The sequence below is a fragment of the Rhipicephalus microplus genome, chromosome 2, assembly GCF_043290135.1.
Source record: "Rhipicephalus microplus isolate Deutch F79 chromosome 2, USDA_Rmic, whole genome shotgun sequence".
NCBI lineage: Eukaryota > Metazoa > Arthropoda > Arachnida > Ixodida > Ixodidae > Rhipicephalus > Rhipicephalus microplus.
In genome coordinates this window covers 134227996-134239917 of record NC_134701.1, presented here as the reverse complement: position 1 = coordinate 134239917, position 11922 = coordinate 134227996, and positions in this window count along the sequence as shown.

Sequence of the window (11922 nt, the reverse complement as noted above, 5' to 3'; positions counted from 1 at the left end):
ACGAAGATGTAGGCAGAGAGAGATAGAAAAAGGCGACTGCCGATTTCCCCTGGGTGGGTCAGCCCAGGGGTGCCGTCTACGTGAAGCCGGGGCCAAAGGGGTGTGTTGCCTCGGCCGGGGGGCCTTAAAGGTCCAATCACCCAGCGGCAGCTCAACCCCCAGGATCCCCTTTTCCCCGGGCACGGCAAAGCCACGCACGGCTAGGCGTGGGAGGGAGTAGAAACTCCCCCGTTAGCTCGGGTCCGTGGTGTCGTTACACACCAAACGCCTACTTGCGCAGGCGCCCCTGCGGGGGGCCAGAATTCAAGGACTCCTAGCCGTTGCCTAGGTACGTCCATTAGCGCACCACACCAGCTCACCGGAATAAAGTGATTTTCTCCTCCTAATTTTCTCGCTGAAAGACCAAAGCACACCAATGACACATACTATATGCTATCCCAATACACGAAATTTCCTTATCGTGTAGTCTCCGTCACTTGACTGACATTTGCTTGCGGCATTTTGGAGATGTGTCGGGTTTCAACAAATTCGTGCGCTTTTTGACTACTGTGTTGGTACAAAATTAATATAAAACGAAAAACAGTAGCGCACGCAGAATGGTGGTGATACAGCAATAAACGCGGACTTGCCGGACTTTACAAAAAATTGTGATGCTTCCTTAAGTCGCGCATTCACAACCCGCCCCGTATAATCTGCATATACGCGGTTACATGAGAGAAGAACTGAATGCACAACGTCTAAGCAGCAAGACATGTAGATATGGACAGGCTTTACTGTGCGACTTTTACAGTGCATTGTCTTGTTTTCCGCGCGTCTTGTTTTGGATTCTTTACAACTTGGGTGCGTGGCCTGCCTCCTTCAATCATGAGGTGTTGAGTCAACTGCCTAACGCCCACTACTCTGGTCGACGATGTTTTGCGCATGGTTGCCTAGAAAGTTGTTCATCGTGCTTATTCACGTGTTTTGTGTGGCTATAGAAACGTGCCCCAGGTTGTTACTTGCAGTACTCGTGCTATAAACGATGACATATAAGGCGGCTCAGGTTGTACATTCAGTACCAAACAGGTGTCCAAGCACAGAGTGTGCCAGGTCACTGTTGGGAGCAGACACGGCTGATTATATGCGGGAAAGCGGAAAGCACATTAAGGTGTGAGGTATCATAATATGGAAGGAAGGATGGTTGGATGGGTGGATTGATAGCACTAAATGGGTGGAACGCTGCCTGCTTAGAGATCTGTGCTAATCTGCGGTAGAACTTGTGGAGCTCGCCTGGCAGCATGGTCAATGGGGCTGCACTGGAAGCATTGTATACGTTAGTGAGACTTGACCAGCTGCCTTGGTTAAGGGTCACCTGCGGCGAGCAGTGTGGGACAGTGCTGTAACATTGCAGTGCGGCGGTCCTATCACAATAGTGATTGGATGTAGGGGAGAGTTCAAGAGAGGTACCGATGAACGTAACCATCGTTACCGCTCGGAACACGCAAATTCACTTTCCTTTATGAACGTGATGTTAAGGTAAGCTGGTACCTTTATGGCCGCATTAGCTACTTCTTTTCGTTTTGCAAACAAGACAATTAAAATACAACGAAACAGAAAAAAGACAGCTTCATCCTCTAGTTATGTCAAGTGAAGGAAAGAGACGAGTCAGGCGGCCTTAATTGCTTCTCTTTATTTTTCTCTTCCTTCCTCTCTTCTTTCCTTTATTTCTCTTCTCTGTGTTTCTTTAATGCCATCGTGTCTCTGCTTTTTTCTATTGGTTTCTTTTCTTATTACTACTTTCTCGCTCTTTTTATCTTTGTTTCTTTCTTGCATTTGTCTGTGTCTCGCTTCCTCTTCCTGCTTTTTTTTCCTCGTTTGATGCAAGAATTTGTTTTCTCCTCTTACCTTTCTCAATCTCCTCATCCTCGCATCACACTTCCTCGCCATCATTTCACTTTCCGGTCCCCTTTCGCTGTTTGTAAATGAAATGGCAAGTGCCAAACGGTCTGCCGAAGAAGGCTTGCGTAGCGGTAATTCCGGCAATACTTTTAAATGCGAAGTATTTCTTTGCGTACTGCAAGCACTTTCGGTATCTATATATATATCTATCTATCTATCTAACTATCTATCGATCTATCTATCTATCTATCTATCTATCTATCAATCTATCTGTGTACCAATCTATCTATCCATCTATCCATCTATCCATCTGTCCATCTGTCTATCTATCTATCTATCTATCTATCTATCTATCTATCTATCTATCTATCTATCTATCTATCTATCTATCTATCTATCTATCTATCTATCTATCTATCTATCTATCTATCTATCTATCTATCTATCTATCTATCTATCTATCAGCCTACTTCCGAGTGGTCTCGTGACTGCCCCGTTAATTTAGGGTAAAACAAAATTAGTATGGAAAGGTAAGATGGTTTGACGAATATGAGTCACTGGTCATGAGATGAATATGTCCACATCCCTTCACGTACGTCGTCAGACCCTTTCCGCCAAAGATGCGGTGCATACAACAAAAGAGAAAAAAAAATGGCAGAACCCACGTACCTATGGAATTGATGTTATGCGAAGCAAGCAGAAGAAAAGTGGCTGTGTTGCAATTTTTCTAGAAAGCCTAACGTAACTAAATGACGATAAAGATAAATGGGAATGTCCTACGCACAGATATATGTAAAACTGGCGCGAGTTTACTGTTGCGTAACGATGCCTACAGCATCATGGGGGCTAACAATACCAGAAGTGGTAATGTGTTATCTAGCGCTAGTGCTTCTGAGGATGGTGGACCTTGACACTGCAAGATAAACGAGCTTCCATGGATGGCGCTTCACTAGAATTGTCGTCAACCCGACGTGACGGCTGTGTAAGCACGTATGTATGTATATATGAGACCAGATAGCCAGTACTGAATGCACAATTGACGTTTCACGAACTATGTGGTCTACTTAAAAATTAGTTCCGAGAGTTAGCGTAGCTCTGAGGTTCAATACTTTATTCCCACGCCGATTTCTGGGGTTCGATTCCTGCGGAGATCATGAGATTCATTGTATGCGTTCGTAAGGGCAACGCCGACGATGGAAGCTTTTAGGGGAGAAAGTTTTGGGGGCCGACCCGGTTGGCGTTCATCACGCTCTAGAAAACCTTAACAGATACTGAACACCTGCATAACAAAAACGAAAACATGTATTTATGTGTAATCAACTATATCACAGCACAATAAATTACCAGCCATGCCATCTGTCTGCCCATGCATCTGTTCATTCATCCAACTGTCTGTAGCGTACATCCATCCACCCGTCTACCCGTGCGTACACCGGTCCGTCCATTCGTGCGTCCATTAGTGCGTTCATTAGTGCGTCCTACCGTTCGAGGATACGCGCGTATGTCCACATTTCCGTCCTTCGTAGTGTTCATACTTTGTACCAGTCGGTGAGTTGAACGTAGACATTATGGACCTTCGGAGCTATAGCTTCGCCCACTCGTCGTCCCTCACTTCGTGGAGATGCACTGATTTGTTTTGGTCCTCTCGAATGAAAATTACCAATGTCTGTTCCCGCCGTTCCTTGGTTCATATAAACTGTAAATCACCTTCAGTGCATTGCGCTTAACTACAGTTGATGTTAACACGACGTGACGGCAGTATTGTAGAAGTACAAACGTACTTTTTATAAAATACATTAGCCATCACCGCATCCTTAATTGACGCTTCACGAACATTACGATCGACTTGAAAAGCAGTTGCGAGATCTGGTGTCACTCTGTCGTAGAATACTTGGTTACCACGCAAAAATGCTGGGTTTCAATTCCGGCAAGGACCCTGACATTTATTATTCATATTAGTTGGCTCAACGCAGCCGGTGTCAGCTTTTCTTAACACTCACGCGTTAAAACTACATATGTGTGTTCTCGTCGTTCCTGTGTAGATATGTGTCAATCACGTGTGACACATACCAACACCACCTGGAAAAACTCAAGGCCCCCACACGGCGCCTTGACGTCAGGCAAGTCAGATCGTCCTGGAAGTTGGCTTCACCTCGCCCAATCGTTCTTTGTAAGTGGCGTGGTGTCGCGAAAATAAAATTCGCTCACTCATGTTGCGCACAACAACTAGATAAAATGCCTCATCTACAATTATTTACACAGCTTGGCCGGGAAAACTACCACAGATGGCAGCCTCATGCAGGCGCTATGTTTTCTGAATGATTGGGAGGAATTTATCTAAATTTTTGTCGTCAGATAATCACTTTTTGACCCTGCTGTGACTGCTGTATATTTAATACTTTCGGATGTTTATCCTGGAGTTTCAAAAGCTCTAACAGGTATATTTGAAAAATGGCATAATTTGACGTAACATGAAAATAAAATATCAGCAGCTGAAAGTGAAAAGAAAAAACATACTCATGCTCAAACATAAAATGACACTCATTTCTGCTCTGCAGCAGTAAAAGCTTGTTTATTACATACAATGGTGACAGACTGCTCTATCCCGGACACATTAGTAAAACTGCACATGCGACTCAGCGTCTGGAAGAAGTAGGTACATTTCTGCGACAACAGGGCACAAATTGTTGCCTCAAACATACAGGACACAGATGTGCACAATTTTCGTGCAGAACAGAAAGATGGAGATTAGCAGTCCGCTGACAAACGACAGGATGCGGGGTATTTTCTTTCTTTCTTTCTTTGTTTATATTGAACAAACACCTTTGGCAAACATTGCCTGACTGGGCCGTGCCACCCATACAGCAGCAGCAGCAGAAAGACGACATTTTGTACATAAAAGCATACATGAAAAATGATCAACTACACTTGTTTTACACGGATGAGATGTACAACCGAAATTAATATCAAAAGCAAATGCGATAATCGAAAAAAGAAAAAAAATCAATTTTATACAATTTGACAGGTTTTTAGCACAAACGGTAGACGCACAAATATAAGAACCGATGCATGTGTAACTCTCGAGCAATAAAGAAAAAGAAATGAACGACAACCAACTACAACGTGATAGGGTTCGCGAGCTGCATGCGAAAAAAAAAGAAAACATAACATTGATGCGGAATCATAGTCTTCATAGATTAACTTTAGTTTTGTCCTCTGAAAGTAATAATTCTCCTATTGTTTTTAAAATTCTTGCTTCGTAATTCCAGAATTTCGGAGAGCTGGGGTTAAGGCATAGTCGTTGAGGAGGTTAGGAATTAACTTGGCATTGATGAAAGCAAAAAAACATTACATTCACAAACCATACTGTCAAAATAAGACTACATAAAAGGCGCCTCAGCTTTTAACAGTTTCAAGTTTTCGCTTTGCCTTTGTGGCAGGCAACATTTCATTTGGTGTTTTTGCCTTTGTTGCAGACAACATGTTTTTAGCTGTCTTGCACAAGTTGTTTAGAAGGGTGTTTGCTGCAGCACTTAAAACGTAATGCATGACCTGTTGAGGAGCATGCCCATCAGCACACACATCCAGGTCCTCATTATCAATGAGGATGCCATACGCAAGAGCAACTAGTACTTCTTTTAGCTTAGGAACTGCAAAGAACTGAGAGGCGAAGCGTGGACTCCTTAGCTTGTCGAGCACTATTTCTGTGGTAAGCACAGCATTTATAACAAATTCACGGGGGAATTTCAACCTACCCCTGGTCATGCTCGTAATAAGGACAGTTTTGGCAATGTCTATCTCTGCATCATCCATTACCAGGTTTTCTTTGCATGATTGGCACAAAGGTTTCTTTAGTGCAGCATGAACACATTATTCTGCATCACATGTGACAGCTGGAAGCCTTGCCACTTTCTTCTCAATATCGCTGTCCCTAACTGTGATATTGAACTGACTTTGCAATGAGCTGACACTAATGACAGGAATATCGCACAGCATGTCAACATCTGGCGAATCAAGCACTTTCTGTAACCGCAACTTCGTCTCAGACTCGTAAATTTGCCAAATTGACACATGATAGTTGGCACCAGACAACTGGCGGTACCAACCAAAGCGATCTTCGAGAGAATCTGTCTGAAACTTGCCCAGCAAAACGTATTGCATACCAAGCTTTTCAAGGCAGTAGATAGCGATCTCGTGGAGTGCGTGAGTTGTATCACATAAGGCTAAGTGTGTGTCCCTTGTCAAATGTCCTGCATCATGCTTCAAACTCTCCCAGTAGTCTAGCCACTGCATCATTTTCTCCATACAAAACTGTAACTGGGTGCAAGATGTCGAGGTAATAGGCTTTTGCAGGTCATCTAAAATCCTCTGGCCCTTTCGTGAAGTTTTAACATTGACAATATTCCACCATGTTAGCACCGTGTTGATGTACTGAGCAGTGCTGTCAGCATGCTGAAGGTTGATATTACGAAGTGCTTCCTCTGTTGATGAATTGAAGATTCCCAAAGCCAACTTAACGTTTTGCCTTTCCATGTTAGACGGATTTAAAGCCTTCAACGAGAGTGTCGGAGCAATCTTCAAAAAGCTGATTTTGTTCAGACTCATGCAGCTCACCTAAAGTCTTGAAATATGCTGTTAATATTAGGGGTGTGGCTTCTATACTATTTGGATCTGGGACGCACATGCATCTTCCTGCATTGCGTTGATTTAACCAGTTATTTCAGACACATTTTAACAAGTGAACAGGGTGCACGACAAAAACAAAGGTTGTGAATGGTCAGCTGGATGTCGGTAAACTATCTTTAGTCTCGGGGGGCTTGAAAACAACATTATTTTTCTGTTGATAGAATTGTTGTCCGAGATTACAGCAATCACTCTCAATCCAATATGATCAAGCTTGACAACTAGCATTCGCAAAAAATCATGCAAGCATTTTGCATCCATTGTAGCCACTGGCAAAATATTCACAACATCTTTGTAATAAGATAACAAACCCTGAGTCATAAAGACATATGCTGTTTTTGCCGGGCTTGTGGTGTTGACTGCTGCACCTGTTATTGATCCAGCTTTGAAATCAAAGTATAACTGAATGTGGATTTCATCCATCATTAAAATTACTCTCTTTTCATGTTCTTTTGTTGCAGCAGCAACCGTCTCAGCATATGACAGAAAAGAGGAGTCTTGCTATTTCATGGCTGGGCTGACCTGTTGAGTCTAGCAGACATGTCGTATTGTTTCAGGATGAGGCGACTTTACTTTCAGTGAACCTCTGAGGAATCGGTACGCATGCGGCGATATGGTGTAGAGGAGACTTGCAAATACCGGCAGGTCTGGCGAGTAGCGTGCTGCGCTATCAAGGATTAGCTCCACTTTAGATTTAAAGAACTTCAAGATTTCCGGATATCAGTTCCTCCAACAGTACCATCACAGATAAGCAGTTGTCGAGCTCACTGGACATTGTTGGAAGCATCAGGAGTGCGCAGACGCTCAACACGATGAAGGATGTCACATAATTGCCGCAGGCACACTGACACCATCAAGTTCAGCAATGCGTGTTTCCTTAAAATACACTTCCACACATATGCTGTCTCAGACCATCACTGATGAACGCACAGAGGCCCCTCGATCAACAGTCAAATCCAGGAATAGAACCTTCGAGTCCATGTTAATCACAGACGAAAACGGTGAAGTGTTAAAGCTTGGAAGAGCATTACGGAATTCAGAAAAGCTTGTAACTTTGTGTTGCTTGTCTTGTTGTCGTTTTTCTTCCAGAGACTTTTCAATGACGTTACGGAGTGATTTGTCCTCAAGACACTTTATTTTCTCCTCCGGAGTCTCCCGAGTGCACGCATTTTGACGAGAGAGGTACTGAGGACAATTCGGAAACACACTCGATATCGCATCCGGCTTCAGCCGGAAGACTTTCAGCGGCACTTCAATAGTCTTCCCCGTCTTCAAGTCTGTGTACTTTGGCGTTTTAACGTAGTCGCTGGCCAAAAAATGCTTTTCGCAGAGCTGAAACAACAAGAACAAAAAAGGAAATTATGTGAGAACACGTTTCATACTGCCGAAAACAAGACGGTTGGGTTCGGCTTTCGATACAACAAACAAACTGTGAGCACGTTTCAGGCTCCGACAATGCAGGCTGGGCAATTTAGCTGGTGCTGGATACACTCAGCCACAAAAACGTACATTGCATAAATAACAAGCACCTGTATCCAACCATAAAACGAACCTTACCACTGTGTTCTTCGTAGGAGCGAAATCTTTTCGCGGAATCGCTCTTGTCCATGCCGCCCACCGCAGCGGGTCGTTGGGAAACACGCGCCCTCGCACGCTCGACTCTCCTGCGTAGTTCGACTTGCAGTTTGGAGCACTACAGCTGCTGGGCATCCTTCCGGTTCGTTCACACGCACAAACACCACGCTGAATAAAGAATATACGTCTTCGAAACGTAAAAAAGACACACGCTCACATGTGAACGAGTGACTCCAACTGCTCCATTAGATTGCTTTGATCACTGTGGCCAGCAAATGTGAAACGAAGTCCGACCGAAGTGCGTGGGAATGCGGCTGCTTAATAATGTTTAAGCAATGTGGTATGCCGTTATTTGACAATGTGGTTGGCTGAATAAAACCGAATAGTTAAATACTGCAACCAATGGCAACGTTCGCGCCTTAATTGTTACAAAACTAAAAAAATTGTTTCGGTACAAGCCAGAGTCACTGCGGAAGCCACTGCGAGGCATCCGTAGCTGCGAGGCATCCGTAGCCGAATCATCTTACCTTCCCATACTAATATTGGTTTACCCCAAGTTGAAGGGGCGATAACAAAAGCACGCAGACGTGGGGGCATAGATAGATAGATAGATAGATAGATAGATAGATAGATAGATAGATAGATAGATAGATAGATAGATAGATAGATAGATAGATAGATAGATAGATAGATAGATAGATAGATAGACAGACAGACAGACAGACAGACAGACAGACAGATAGATAGATAGATAGATAGATAGATAGATAGATAGATAGATAGATAGATAGATAGTAGATAGATAGATAGATAGATAGATAGATAGATAGATAGATAGATAGATAGATAGATAGATAGATAGATAAGCTCAAAGTCGCCGAAGTTCGCTAATAAATCCCACGCATTCAAAGTAAGACAGAGGTGCTCACACTTGAAAGTAATGATAAATGCATGTACGTACGTTGCTGCGTTTTAAGGCATACATACGCGGACTGCTCGCACATTTATTGTTTCGTTGCAGACGAGGCTGTCGGGCGAAAACTGAAACGTTCTGCTTTTATGTAAGCATTCGGTGTCGGTGTTCATTGTAACGCCATGGGCTTGAAATAACAACCACAGCAACAAGACGAGAGACAGAGATGAAAGTGCAATCAAGCTCTTGCAAAGCAGGGTAAGGCAAAAGGGATATATCATGGTGGACTCCTTGGCATACATGTCTAGCGCCCCGACGTGCGGTACCGATAACGTTTACGTCTTTTTTCAGGATTATGTATTCTTCAAACTTTAGTAAACATGAAATGAAAGCAACACAGTGCTGTTAAAAAGCGAGAACACCGTGAAGCCGTCTTTATAACCCACGCACGCACGGACGGACGGACGGACGGACGGACGGACGGATCCGGCTATGCCCTTTAAACTGGGTGGTGGCTCCCGCCATCTTGCCATAAGGTTAAGTACTATCGCTATGTGGTGAAGGATTGAATTTCACTCGCGCCTTGATTGGAGCCACCAATCAGTTAGCCTTCTCATGGTTATCTCTACCCGTTTAAAATATCGTTTTCTTTCACTGTCCCTAAACCCCAATGCTTTGTGAAATTCCGCGCCATTATCTTCGATTATAGGGTGGAGCCCCTTACAGGAAATTATCAAATATTCAGCCGTTTCCTCCTCCTTTCCACACGCACTACATACTGTGTCTGTGGGTTCGTATTTGGCTCGGTACGTCTTGGTCCACAGTACTCCCGTTCTGGCCTCGAACAGCAGAGAACTGCCCCGAGAATCATCGTAATCTTTGCTTTTGAAGTTTCCTGCACTTTGGTGTGTCTCCAGTGATGATTTTCAAATCTTCCACATGTCTCTCTTTCGTCCCTTCATCTTCTTCTTAACCGATGTTTCCGTCTGGCTTGGTATTCTGCTGTTGTCTAAATACTGGCTTGACAATTTTCGAGTTTGTTTCCTTCATTTAGTATCGACATTCTTCATGTACAAGTAACTGAAAAATTCCTAGGTCAACGCTCCTCTTCCATTTTTCTCAATTGCTCCTCAATATTTTTTCTTGCTGCTAGCTTCCATGCCCTCAAACGATGTCCATCCCATGTCTGCCTGTGCCCCCTGATTTGGGGTATTCCCGTGTGTTCCCAAAACTAGTCTACCTATGCCACGTTATTTATTTTCCTATCTTGCTTGAACCTCTGGTTTCATGCACAAGGCCGCAATGCCGAACGTCGAACCCAGGACCATGACACCTTTCCAAATCTCTCTTCCAACGTCACACCTATTGTCGTTCCCCAGTGCCCTATTTTTTTATTGCAGCTGCATTCCTACTATCCTCAGTCATTGCGTATCTTTTGTGCTCCCTTAGATACTCAGCCGTTTTTTATTCATATTTCTTTCTTTATTATTTATTTATTTATTAAAAATAACTGCAGTGTTCATGGGCATAATTGCAGGGGGGAAATATACAACGTAAAACACGCTTACACAAAAAGAACTATTCAAAAACAAGATGAACACCAAAACGGATCATAAAAAATGCAGCTATAACAATAGCAATATGTCCTTGAAAGATGTTTCAGTGTGGCAGTCTGCAACCTCCTGTGGAAGCCAATTCTGTTGGGATATTGTGAGCAGAAAAAAGGAGTATTGGGAAATGTTTGTTCTGCAAAATGTTTCATTTTTAGGGGGTTTTCAATTTTCATAGTTAAAAAATGGGGAGATGAAATGTAAGAATCTTTATCTATTTTGATCAACTTATGAAATACTTTGAATAGCATTTCTAATTTCAAGTGTTTCATATGTGATACTAACAAATCCCATGCTAAGCTATCGTTAGGCGCGGTGGCACTGACACTAAACTAAACTGACACTGACACTAAAGTCATAGTTGCTAGTTACAAAACGAGCTGCGCAGTTTTGTACGATCTCGAGCATATTAGACAAAGTTTTTGTTTCTGGGTCCCATGCCACACAGACGTACTCTAAGATAGGTCGGAAATTCGAAAAGGAGAGCAGTTTTCTGATTTTGGGAGGAGCTAACTGAAAGTTTTGTTTAACAAAGTTTAACATTCTGCAGGATCTCGCTGGAACATATTCAACATGCTTAGTCCAGGTAAGATTTGATGAAAAGTAAATGCCTAGGTATTTATACTCACTTACTCGCGTTAGCTGGATGGTATCTAATGTATAATGAAACAGGTATTGGTCGCATTTGCGAGTGATAGAGACGTACTGGCACTTCTTAGGGTTCAGAGTCGTGTGCCACTTATCACACCAGCGCATAATACTGCCTTAATCACGTTGCAACTTGTCATGGTGAGAGGTGAATTTAATACAGTGGTAAAACGCACAATAATCTCCATACAGACGTGCTTTTCATGACCAATTCTGAGCTATATCGTTGATTTACACAAGGAACAGCAAAGGTCCCAACACAGACTCCTGTGGAACTCCCGAAGTAACAGCAACATATTCAGATTGGGAACCATTAATTACGACACGTTTCATCCAGTCTTGTAGGTAACACCTGATCCAATTAGGCAATGCGTGCGTAATACCAAGGGTTGAGAGGTTATGCAGCAGCAGAACATGGGGCACAGAAGTAAACGCTTTTTGAAAATCCAGGAATAAGCAGTCCGTCTGCACCCCAAGGTCAAATGAGCGAAAAAGATCATTACTGAATTCTATGAGCTGTGTTGAACATGAAAGACAAGACCAAAATTTAAGCTGAGATTCGGTAAAAAAATTTTATTCTCTAGATGTTTCTTTTTGACGATGTAGACTATGTGC